Raw genomic sequence first — 13080 nt, 5'->3', positions numbered from 1 at the left:
GGCAGTATCCTCGGTGCGTGTCCGCCTCTCCATATGGCAGTATCCTTGGTACATGTCTGCCTCTCCACATGGCATTCTTTTTATAAGGAAATAGTCATTTTGAATTAAAGGTTCCTCCTACTTCATTATGACCTCATCTTAACTTGATTGATTACATCTACAACCTTATCTCCAAATAAGGTCACCTTCTGAGGTAACGGGGGTTAGGACTCCAACATATCAATTTTGGGAGGACACAATTCAACCCATAACAACTATTTGTACAATATTGTCTCTTATTTTTTTTCTACTTGCCATTCTATGTGGACATTTTTGTCAGGGGAAAGGACTGACACATGCAAATGTAGCCAGGGAGAGAAGGCTCGAGGGGAGTAGCACAGGGGGGAGCAACCCACAGCCTTGAGGAAGGCACGGCAGGAGAAGAGCATGGAGAAAGAGGCAGAGGAGCTGTCAGAGCATTGACCATCACCGTGGTTTTCCTCCTTCACAGGCTTCCTGAGGGATCCTCAGAAACATGTGTTAGAAAAGAAAAGCTTCCAGGTCTGTCCAGTCTCCTCCATGACCACAGTTTCCCACCCACGTACCATTATCTGGCTTGGAATGGATCCTGGAAGGACTCAAGAGAAACCATAGAAACAGACAACAGGAAGTAAGTGTGAGGGAAGCTTTGGACGGTGAAAGTATTCGATTTGTCAACTGGGAAGCAGCATAGTAATTAAGCCCTACATAGAGTCAAACAAATGTTTCAAATCCTACCTCTGACACTCATTTTAAAAATATTTTATTTTTTATATTAGTTTTAGATTCACAGCAAAATTGAGCAGAAAGAATAGAAATTCCTCATATACTCCCTGTCCCCACCCATGCACAGGTCCTCTCCATTATCAACATCCCCACACAGCGTGGTACATTTGTTACAGCTGATGAACCTACATCAACATATCATCATCATCCAAGTCCATAGTGTACATTAGGGTTCACTCTTGGTGTCGTACACTCTATGGGCTTGGACAAATGTATGACACATATCCACTATTATATATCATACAGAGTATTTTCATTCCTTAAATATCCTCTGCACTCTGCCTACTCATCCCTCCCTTCTTCCAACCCCCAGCAACTATTGACCTTTCTACTGTCTCTATAGTTCTGCCGTTTCCAGAATGTCACATAGTTGGAATCATACAGTATGAAGGCTTTTCAGATTGGCTTCTTTAACTTAGTAATATGCAGTTAAGGTTCCTCTACATCTTTTCATGTCGTGAGAGCTACACTTATTTTTCTGTGAGATTTTGGGCATATTGGTCAGTCTCTATAAGCTTTCATTTCTTCATCTGATAGTAGTACCTATGCATAGGGTTGTTGTAAGAATAAAAATGAGGTGATATTTGTAAAGTACTTACTGTAGCACCCAGCAGGAAGAAGTACTTACTATAGCACCTGGCACTTTGTTCACTCATTTATTCAACCAATATTTGTCATCTGCTGCTTTAAGGTCTGTGTTGAATGCTAAGGATACAGTGTTAAACAAAACTGACAAGGTTCCTGTCCTCATGGAAATTACACTCTGGAAGGAAAGGTAGAGATTTAAGCAAATAAATACATAATTAGTCTTCCATTTTAAGCCATATGATAATTTGATAAAAAACTATTTCTAAAATAGAAAAAATGGGGAAACAGATTTAATTTGGAGGGGTGGGGAGGGGATGCACTTAGGGAGAGCCACTCTAAGGAAGCAATATGAAGCTGAGACCTGAGAGTTAATATGGAAATAGCCAGATGAAGCGCTTTGGGGGTGGGGGGAAGTGGGGGAGAGTATCCCAGGTAGAGAGAGTAGGTCCTAAGGTAATAAAGAACTCATTGGCCCATTAGAGGAACTGAAACATCAGTGTAACTGGAGTGAAATGAACAAGGGGGAACAGGGTGCATATGAGATTGGAGACATAGGCAGATCCCAGATCTTGCAGGGAGTCATGGGATCTCATTGGATGCCTATTCTTAAGAGAATGAGGGGGACAGAAGAGCCAAAGGAAGAATAACAAGGGAGGAAGGAAAACCAAAAGAGAGGAAAAACACAGAATAAGGGGGCTAGAGGGTGGGTGGGTGAGAGAGACAGAGAGAAGAGAGACAAAGCAACAGAGAGAGACACAGTGAGACATTTTGAAAGTCAAAAACAGAGGGGTTGAGGAGGATGAGGGCTAAGCAGGACCGAAATTTGGCAAGTAAGAAGTCCTTTGAGACCTCTGAGACAGCAGGTTCAGTGCAATGGTCAAAGTGAAAGCTAGATTACAAGGAGTTAAGAAGTAGTATGTGGTGAGGAAGTAAAGGAAGAGAAGGAAGTTAGCATGTATTTTTTTAGAAGTATTATGATGAAGGAAAAGAGAAAGTTTGGGTGATAGTTTAAGTGAGAATTTCTTCTTTATTTTTATTTTAGATTGAAACTTTTTGAAGGATCTAGTAGGTAAAGATTGAAGGTAGGAAGAGAAAGGAGAACTGATTCTGCCTTCAGGAGGCCTCATTCCTGTAGTTATTTTGCCTGCAATCAGAAAGTAACAAACTCTGGGTATCATGATCGGGCCAGAGACCTAAAGAATGTGCAATTTCTCTCTCTCTCTCTCTCTCTTTCTTTTTTTGAGACGGAGTCTCGCTCTGTCGCCGGAGTGCAGTGGTGGGATCTCGGCTCGCTGCAAGCTCCGCCTCCTGGGTTCACGCCATTCTCCTGCCTCAGCCTCCCGAGTAGCTGGGACTACAGGCACTCGCCACCACGCCCGGCTAATTTTTTGTATTTTTAGTAGAGACAGGGTTTCACCATGGTCTCGATCTCCTGACCTTGTGATCCGCCCGCCTCGGCCTCCCAAAGTGCTGGGATTACAGGCGTGAGCCACCACGCCCGGCCACAATGTGCAATTTCAATCATAGATGTGGTTAAATAAAAGACTGTACAACGTACGCCCATGGTTTTTAAAATTAAAACTATAAATCAAAATAGTAACATTTTTAATTTCTGTATTTTAAAACAACTGGCATTTAAAGAATTTAAAGAAATTCATATTAGACATAATTAAGAATGCATTCTACTTACCCTCAATTGCTGTTACTAGCTCCCTTAATATAATCCTGGTTTCATTTTTGCATTTGAAAGAACCCTTTCTTTGTACTTATCCTGGACTATTTATTTGGGCCAAAACCCTCTTAGGGTAGCCCCAGATTTCAGGTCAGTTTGGCATCAATGGCTCTTTCAAAGGAATTTAAGTTTTAATTTCTCAGTTGCTCATAGCTTTTCTTCTGCCTCAAGAAGATTGAAAAGACATTGACCCTGCTGGGCTGATGGACTCATGGAACAAGAAAGTTTCATTTTGCCTGCCCAGTTTCCTTATCAGCTAGGAATGATGCGCATTTTCCATCTCACCTCCTCCCTTTTTCATACAGCAAAGGAAAAATGATTACTGAGTTTTATTTAGTTTTTTTAAACATCAAAGTTAAATATGCACATAGTTTAAAGAATCAAATACTTCTAAATTACTAATTACAAGAAATAGCATTCCCCCACTCCACCCCTTCATTTCCCACTCCTCAGAGGGAATCACTTTCAATGCTTTCACTAAATCTTTTTATATGGGGAGGAGAGAAATCATTGTATCTCTAAATAGCTACTTCTTAGTTTTCTCTATTGACTTTCCACTGTGGAAGATGGGGATTCAGTTTTCGCCTCTTCCTATACTGCATGGGCTTATATTTCTATGTCATTATTAAACAGACACTCAGTGTTTATATTACTATGATCAAATAAATACTATTCACAACTGTGTTGTGTAATAAATTATGATCACTTTCTTCAAAACGGTTTTGCTTTCTCTGGGGTTAATAATGGTTTCATTTTTCATCTGCCTAGTTTTTCTGTGCATATGTCACTAATTTAATCCATACTCCTCTCTAGCTGTTTAAGTCTCCTCTCATTATGTCCGAACAAACTTGGTATTCCATCAATTTCATCTGGAAGCGAGCTCTTCCAGACCTACCGATCTGCTCCTCTCTGGGCTGACTGACCTCTAGGCCTGCTGTACATCTGTCATCTTGGGACTTCCCTTCACCCACATCCTGGGGACTCTCTTCACCTCTGTGTTGAGTGCTCTGGTTCCTGAATTCCACCTCTTCCTCTTTCTTGACTCACAGCACTGTTTTGGTGGAGCACATTCTTCAGTAGTTTCCTAAGAGAGAGTGCAGGGAAGATACAACATTTGCCATCAGTGCCCTGCCCGAATTCTCTTGGCACTTAACATCTAGGCCTTCAAAATTGCCAGCATGTATGTCTCTTTGCCTGAGGGCTTAGAAAAAGCTACTGAAAGTTTGCTCAGGAAGTGTTGGGGAATTAACCCCCTTTTCCCTGGGAGAGACCCTTAACCAACGACTGATGAGAGTTAGTAGATAAATATCCCATCCTGCTCAACCAGGGGGTTTAACCCTGAAGCATGCTTTCAACACAGGCCTCCCAGACTTCCCCGATGGAGTCAAGTTCCACTTGTCCACAGTAACTTGCTAGATATATTAACTTCCGTACGATCCTTTTCTCATTACTTTACTCCCCTACAGATGTTTCCTGGGGTCATCTCCCAAATAAATTAATTTTTCTCTTATATTTTTTATTTTCCATCTGTTACCTTTCTGCTTTCCTTTCTACTTTCCAAACCTAGTAAGCTTTTTTATATTTTTGCTATCGTATTTGAATTTCTAAGTTTTTTTTTGTTGTTGTTGTTCTCTAAATGTTCCTTTTAAAAAATAGCATTCTGGGCCGGGCGTGGTGGCTCACGCCTGTAATCCCAGCACTTGGGAGGCTGAGGCGGGCGGATCACAAGGTCAGGAGATCGAGACCACAGTGAAACCCCGTCTCTACTAAAAATACAAAAAATTAGCCGGGCGCGGTGGCGGGCGCCTGTAGTCCCAGCTACTCGGGAGGCTGAGGCAGCAGAATGGCGTGAACCCAGGCGGCGGAGCTTGCAGTGAGCCGAGATTGCATCACTGCCCTCCAGTCTGGGCGACAGAGCGAGACTCCGCCTCAAAAAAAAAAAAAAAAAATAGCATTCTGTTCTTATTTCATATATGCACTAGTTCTCTTATTTCTCGGGAGATATTATTAATACTTCTTGTTTTCTTTTTCTTTCACAGATGCTGTCATTTCTGCGTTATCTTTAGAGCATTTCTCTCCAGTGTGTCAGAGTTTCGGAGAAGGCTTTCCTAATATTCAGGCTGGATGTCAGGGTTCCCTAAATAAGAGAAGACGGCAGAAGGCAATGTGTATAATCTCCTGTTTTTTCCCAGCGTGTTGTCCTTTCACACAATAGTGCCTTGTCCCGTCTCTGTCTTATTCTCCTACCAGAAAAACCTCCATTCTTGGACATTGTGGGGAAGGGGCAATCCATCTAACAGCAAGAGGAAGAGGGGGCCTGGGGCTTTCATTGTTTCCTGAACTGATTTTCAATTCAACTTACTGTTTTTAGCCACAACTTCATCCTTGTTTCCAAAAGTACCTGGTGCCACCAATTGCTGAGCATTTGGAGGATTCTGAAATGTAAAGTGAGTTGCTTTACCTTTTCTCATCTTCAGGCTTAGGATTCAGCTTTCTCAGGTCTCTTGATGCAGTTACCATTCATTCATCTATGTTCTAGCTTTTATTTGTTTATTTGTTTATATTTTATTTTATTTTATTTTTGAGACACAGTCTCACTCTGTCACCCAGGCTGGAGTACAGTGGCGCAGTCTCGGCTAACTGCAACCCCTACCCCCGACCTTCCCAGTTCAAGTGATTCTCCTGCCTCAGCCTCCCAAGTAGATGAGACTACAAGCACCCGCCGCCATACCCGGCTAATTTTTGTATTTTTAGTAGAGATGGGTTTTTACCATGTTAGCCAGGCTGGTCTTGAACTCCTGACCTCAAATGATCCACCTGCCTCAGCCTCCCAAAGTGCTGGGATTACAGGCGTGAGCCACTGTGCCTGGCCTTATGTTCCAGCTTTTAAAATTATCTTTCTTACTCTTGTCCTTTTTATAGTCTTTTGTCCTTGTAGGTTTCTCCTTAAAAAAAAGTTTACCAAAATTCTTACTTGCTTACATACGCATAAAGAAACTCTGGAAACACACATAAGAAAGTATAACAGTCCTTATTTCTGGACCGGGAGAAAGTGGGAACTGAGCTGATGGGAGACATAGATGAGGGAAACGTTTCAGGCTGTGCCTCTTTGTATTTTTCTGGTTTTAAAACCATGTGAATGTATCACTTAATCAAAACATTAAATTTTGGTTGAGTTCTAGGAGGGAGTGGAGCATGTGTTTAATCTGCTGTCTTTAACCAGAGTCTCAAGTGTTGTTTTTCTAAATTAGCAGCTTCAATGTTGAAACCATGAGAAGTTACCCAGCCAAAAGCCATTCCAAACAAATTCAGAGCCATAAGCAAAAATATAGACAAATTTGGCTTTGTGAAAATTAAAGATTTATGCAAAGCAAAAACCAAAAATCAAATCAAAGTTTAAAAGGTCAGAAAACCAAAAACAAATTGGGAAAAAAATTTGCAACAAGTATGACAATTTACTTCATTAAAGTAAATTTACATAATTTACTTTAAAATATGGAATTTTGACCAGGTGTGGTGGCTTACACTTGTAATCCTAGCACTTTGAAAGGCTGAGGCAGGGCTGGGTGCTGTGGCTCATGCCTGTAATCCCAGCACTTTGGGGGAGCTGAGGCAGGCAGATCACTTGAGCTCAGGAGTTCAAGACCAGTCTGGCCAACATGGTGAAACCCTGTCTCTATGAAAAATACAAAACAATTAGCCAGAAGTGGTAACACGTGCCTGTAATCCCAGCTACTCGGGAGACTGAGGCAGGAGAATCGCTTGAGCCTGGAAGACGGAGGTTGCAGTGAGCCGAGATCGCGCCACTGCACACCAGCCCAGGTGACAGAGTGAGACTTTGTCTCAAAAAAAAAGGCCAAGGCAGGAGGATGCCAGACTGCAACTCCAGTCTGGGTGACAAAGCAAGAACCTACTTCAGAAAAAAAAAAAAGATGAAATTTTTACAAAGCAATTAAACACAGATAAAAATCCAATAGAAAACAACAGGCAAAGGACATGAATAGACTACACAGGTGAATACATACAAATGACTTTTAAATACATGAAAAATGTTCAACCTCACTCATAAATTAAAGAATGAAAATCAGAACAATGAGAAAATCAGTTTTTACCTATTAGAACAGCAAAATTATAAAATCTGATAATATACATTGGTGAGGTAAAGATTTGGTGAGATGAGGAGTCTAAAATATTTTTAGCAGGATTAAAACTTGTTACTAAATTTGCAGTGCATTTTGGTGCTATCTATCAAAGTTTTAAAGTTACATTTACCTTTTGACGCTGCAACTTCACTATCAGACATGTATCTGCTTGCACTGGACATTAAGACATATTTATTTGCTCACTTCAGCTACACATATGCTAAAATTGGAAGGATACAGAGAAGATTGTCATGGCCCCTGCACAAGGATGACATGCATGAAGCATTCCATATATTTTTAAAAATACATATTTACAACGATATTCATTGCAGTATTATTTGTAGCCACAAAAACTGTAAGCAATCCAACTGCTTATAGGAGGAAACTGGCTACATAAATTATAGTATATTCATTCAGAGGGATACTAAGCAGCCAATAAAAAGAATGAGGCAGGCCAGGCACAGTCACTCACACTTGTAATCCCAGCGCTTTGGGAGACCGAGATGGGAGGATCAATTGAGGCCAGGAGTTTGAGACCAGCCTGGGCAACATGGCAAGGCCTGACTCTACAAAAAAAAAAAAAAAAAAAAATTAGTGGAGAGTGGTGGCACATACCTGTTGTCCCAGCTACTTGGGAGACTGAAGCAGGAGGATCCTCTGAGCTCAGGAGTTAGAGGTTGCAGTGAGCTACAATCACACCACAGCACTCCAGCCTGGGAGACAGAGCAAGACCCTGCCTCTAAAAATAAAAATAATAAAAAGAATGAGGCAGCTTTATATTTATGGAATTATCTCTAACATGTAGTCTTAAGGTTACAAGCAAAGTATGGAACAGTGTATATGCAGTGATCCTATTTGAGTGATTTTTAGTAACTTTTCTTCAATACATAGATGTGCTTGTGTACATACAAGATATCTCTGGAGGAATACATAAGAAACAAATCGTTATGACCGCCTCTAGAGAAGAAACTGGGAAAATAAGGGATCAACAAAGGGAACGGAAGGAGAGTTTTTTTCCCTTAAAAACGTATGTGTGTGTGTATATATATAATCTCCAAGTGCATGATTTTAAAAAAATAACAGGTGCATTAGTAAACGTTTTTGGTCACAAGCAATTGAAACAATTTGTAGTTAATCTAAGCAGTAAATGAATTTATTAAAAAATATTAGGTAGTTCACAGGCTCTCCAGGAGGACTAGAAACCCAGGTTTAGAGGCTACATAGCCAGAAGCAACACCTAAAATTGTACCTCAGAACAGTATCATGAAGTCATCAATGCCCCCACTGCATGGAAACCACTGCTCAGTGAATGCCCCAAGCCTGGATGCTGGTCCCTGCTGCTAGAACCACCAGAACAACCACCGCTGTAGCATCTGGAAAATGAATGTTGTTATTACAACTAATGCCACTTCCTGCTGCAGAACAGATTCAACAGTCTTTGCTATTTGAGGTCACTAGCTCCTGAGTCAAAAAGCAATGCAGATCCTTATGCCTATGCATACCTGTAAGGGAAGCTGGAAAATAAGTATCTGACATTTTCTGCTTCTCAAGTAAAAGGTTGTCCTCTGTATCCCATCAGGGCCTACAAAGTGATGAATGCTTCAAATATAGAGCATTTAGATAACAGAGGTGGAGAGAGAGAGAGAGAGGAAAATAAGGAAGGAAGAAGGAGTTTCACATCAGTTTTCACTTTGCTTTGGGGGAAAGTATCCTGGCTGCCATAGGACATACTCACTTTCCTGTGTCTTTTTCATGTCCTGTTGTTAAGAATCACGGGACTTCAGAGTAGAAAGTTCCCAATAGAGGATTTAGTTCAAAAGCATTGTTTTCTAGTCAAGAAAACCAAACTCGGGTAAAGTTTGGGAAAACTCAGGTTGCCCAAGATTACTCAATAAGAGTTTCTGATTATGTGATTAGGGTGTCCCAGTCCAGGGCCCTATCCTCCATAGAATGTTCGGGTGTTATAGTACTTCAGCCAAGGCTCTAATGCAGTATCAAGATGCAGATTTGCTTCTGGTAGGGCCTCTTGAAGAAACTGGTGCTACTTATTACAAATATTATTAAACATTTGTATAGGACTTTAATATTTATTTTTTAAAATTTTTATTTTTAAGTAGTAAAATAGTTTATTTTTAAAAAACAACAAAAATATAGGAGAATTTAAAGTAAATGGTAAAATTCATACCTTCATCTTGCTTTCCTATTCCCTAGGAATAATCACCGTTGAAGGTATGCTGAGTATCTTTCAGTTCTTTTTCTATGTGTACGCACATACATCTGTATGTATTTATAGACATATGCATACCACATATATAATCTTTCATATCTTGCTTTCCCACTCCACATGCATTATGGACATAACTGATACTTGAAGTGGATTCATACCAGTAAGTTATTGCTAGGTTGGGAAGCACCACATGGAGACACGGTGCCTGAGGAGAGGATGTCACAAACCATGAAAGGCTTGGTGGTAAGGTGATATTTTTGGTCCAGTGAGCTTCATGCTGTCACTTGAAGTATAATTGCCTCAGGAAGAAAACATGGGTTGCTTCAAAGCCTGAAGGAACCTCCAAAATCATCTAGCTCAACCTTGTTTGTAGGTGAGGAACTATTTTCCTGGGAGTGGGGGTGATTAGGGACCTTGCCCAAGATCACCCAACCAGGACAGTGACAGAGTTGGGACTTCTTTCTTTCTCCAAGACCCTGGCTCGTTGCATTGTGTTGCATTGCTTTCTGCAAGTTTCAGAGGAGCGGGAGGGCAATTGTTAGTTTGAAAATACACATATGCTCAGATTACATTTGATTTCTCAGACTGTAGTGCTGGGGCTCCCAGCCTGACTTTGTGTCCATGAGTTCTTCCATGAAGTTTCACATTTAGCTTTTCTTTTGCCCACTATATGCCTTATTGACTACCATTAACCATCTCCTTGGGGACTATGAATCTTGTATTTTTTAGTCTTTTTATGGCAATTTGCACTCTTTACTAACACAGCTTTATTTTTTGTTCAGGTCTTGGGAGAATATTGAATAAGACATAATATTATATCAGATGGATGACAAAAGGAGAGGAAAAACAAGAAAGACAATCAAGTTTACATAGATGCCAAATTCATTTAATCAGAGAAGAGTCATTTAGTGCTAGGTAATGACGGAGGGGTGGAATACACATTAGAAAAAGACACAGCTTCTGCCTGTAGGAGCTTACTTTCCAGAACAGTTACCTCTAGTCTCTTTTCTTCATACCACTCCGTCAAAAAAAAAAAAAGAAAGAAAGAAATATAAAGAAAAGAAAACCAGCATACATGCCTAATAATTGCATGTTTACTATAAATTATATATGCTCTACTGTGATATTTTAATATTGGTAAAACCTAATTTTCTTAATATTTTAGATTTAAAAATAAATAGAAGCAAGTATTCACATATGTTTTTCTCATACCCCTATGTACCATTTTGAGCACTTCACTTTGGAGTCCACTGTTTCAACAGGAGAATCAGATGGACACCCAAAATACTAGAACGCTCGAGAGTGTGAAGAGGGCTGTAATATCAGGGTAAGCAAAATATTCTTAGGGCATCAAGGAAGCATTGCCAGAGGAAAGGAAGGCTGAGGATATTCAAGGACTTCCGACCTACTCCGTCCCTGGGACGTACCTGGGCTTGGGCAAGGGATTAGTGCCAGGCTTGATTTCCTTGGCTGGAATCTGCACATGAAGGCTGCACATGAAGAGCCTACCTCACCCCAGAAGCATCCATTTCCTGGCACCTCAAGCATGTGTGGACTTAATAAATAACATGTAATTCCATGATGATATGGACAGATATATTTGACCCATAGCTTAGAGCCACCTCAATTGTCCACACTCAGTGGTGGGGCAGCAAGTACTGTGGATATGGAGCTGGGAGGCTGCGCTAAATCCTAGCTACCTTACTAACCAATTGTATGGCTCTAGCCCTTAAACTCTCTGAGCTTTAATTTTCTCATCTGTAAAACGGGAATGATAAATGCCTTCCAGGACTATTTACAATTTCTAACATTTGTTGAGTTTTTCAATGTGCATTACATGTATCATCTCATGAAATCTTCATGGCAAAATAATGAGGTGGAGCTATTATTGTTCCCCTTTTGCAAATGTGGAAACTAAGTTGATCTGCTTACAAGTTTACGCAGCTAGAATGTGCAGAGATGGGATTCTGAGACTTGCTGAACTCTGAAGCCAATGTCCTACCCACTCTACTTGGCTGCTGGCCATGAATACACTTCATGAACTCTGAAATACGAACAAGGTACACAGAGTGTAAGATTTAGTCCTTGTCCTCAAGTCTAAATTCAAAATATGTTTATCTATAAAGCATTTTTTTTGTTGTTTTTTGGTTGTTTTGTTTTTTGTTTTTGTTTTTTTGTGATTGAGTTTTGCTCTGTTGCCCAGGCTGGAGTGCAGTGGTGTGATCTCAGCTCACTGCAACCTCTGCCTCCCGGGTTCAAGCAACTCTCTGCCTCAGTCTCCTGAGTAGCTGGGATTACAACCACCCGCCACCACACCTAGCTAATTTTTTTTTTTTTTTTTTTTTTTGTATTTTTAGAAGAGACAGAATTTCACCATCTTGGCCTGGCTGGTCTTGAACTCCTGACCTCATGATCCACCTGCCTCGACCTCCCAAAGTGCTAGGATTACAGGCATGAGCGACCATGCACGGCCTATCTATAAAGTTGTAAAGTTCAACAAAGTAGGATTTGTTTAGAATGAAAAGGTGGAGAAAGATAACTTCAATGTTAGTTTCCTTATCTTTAGTCCCTTACAACAGTATATGATTACCTGGAAAGAGCACTCGGTTAGCAAGAAGAAAACCAGTTCTGTCCCACACTTGCTCTCAACTTTAGGCACTTCATTTAAGCTGTTTACTCATCTATTAGGGGTGCTAATGAATGAGCTCTAGAGGGTTTCTTGCCTGACAATCCTCAAACTCCATTCTCAAAACTTCCTGCAATCTGGAGTCTCCCTCCCCTCCATGGAGAGGGCGGGACAGAGGCACATAGACAGGGAGGCGATCCTCAGGTCAGCTAGGGCTTACTCAAACAAGGTCCTGTGGGGGCAGGGAGAGTGGAAGGGGACTCAAGCCAGAGCCCTGGTGGGATGGGCCGCTAATTATAAAGAAACATCGCAGAGAAAGTTTCTGTTGTGGTTGTCCCCTTTGTTTACTTTAGGCAGTTCTGTCATTTTTTAACTGACCCTTCCCAGATGAGATAGTCAGTTTTCAGCTGGGTAAAGTCAGGGCCTTGCAACTGATGGGGTATTTGAATCCTCTGTGGCTCAGTTGCTGGAGGGAGGCCAGGGCAGCTGAAACTCCCCCGCCCTTTCAGGGAAGTGAAGCCAGGGCTACAAACTTGCTGACAGTGGCTGGTGGCCTGTAAACCCAAACATCCTCCTCTCCTCCGCCTTGGTGTAGCAATGTGAAAAAAACAAAGCCACGAGCTTTCCAGAGCCGGCGAAGGCTCTAGCCAGATTCCCTTCCAGCTACTCCCTCCTGTGCTTCAGCTCACAGCCACATGGTACGAGGTTATAGTTACAGTTGAAAACTGCTGACGTCTACTTTTTGGTTGTTGTACAAATAATAATTAATAAAACACACACAAAAAAGCAGTTTTCTTCATGGCTAAATATTCACGTAGTTGATTCAGACCTAAATACGCGTACTTGCTTTTCTTTTCCTGTTTTCTTAAGTTTGAATAATAGTCATGTAGCTGTTTAAGAATCAGACAGAAGGAAAACTCATCTGCTTAGTACTTTTCCTAAATTGTCCAGTTTCTTTTGG

General features: G+C 41.0%; 1 pseudogene; it reads left to right on the top strand.

Moving 5' to 3' along the window:
• The first annotated feature begins 7464 nt into the window (after positions 1-7464).
• Positions 7465-7563, top strand: LOC119624561 (U6 spliceosomal RNA; annotated as a pseudogene).
• Positions 7564-13080: the final 5517 nt, after the last annotated feature.

The sequence above is a fragment of the Chlorocebus sabaeus genome, chromosome 20, assembly GCF_047675955.1.
Source record: "Chlorocebus sabaeus isolate Y175 chromosome 20, mChlSab1.0.hap1, whole genome shotgun sequence".
In the NCBI taxonomy this organism is placed as follows: domain Eukaryota; kingdom Metazoa; phylum Chordata; class Mammalia; order Primates; family Cercopithecidae; genus Chlorocebus; species Chlorocebus sabaeus.
The sequence above is the reverse complement of the archived record's forward strand: the minus strand, read 5'-3'. Positions and strand labels throughout refer to the sequence as shown.